Here is a 213-nt window from a genome sequence, read left to right as displayed (position 1 = left end):
AATGGGACAAACTTTAAGGTCTGGAAGGAAGTTGTAGAAATCATTCTCGGCTGTATGGTTTTGGATCTGGCACTTCGTGTGGAGAAACCCATTTCCACTGCGGAAAACCTCGATGAGGCTAAAATTGAGAAATGGGAACGCTCTAACCGAATGTGCTTGATGATCATGAAACGCTCTATTCCAGATGCGTTTCGGGGCTCTATATCTGAGGGT

This window comes from Lupinus angustifolius, chromosome LG08 (genome assembly GCF_001865875.1).
Source record: "Lupinus angustifolius cultivar Tanjil chromosome LG08, LupAngTanjil_v1.0, whole genome shotgun sequence".
Lineage (NCBI taxonomy): Eukaryota > Viridiplantae > Streptophyta > Magnoliopsida > Fabales > Fabaceae > Lupinus > Lupinus angustifolius.
The sequence above is the reverse complement of the archived record's forward strand: the minus strand, read 5'-3'. Positions refer to the sequence as shown.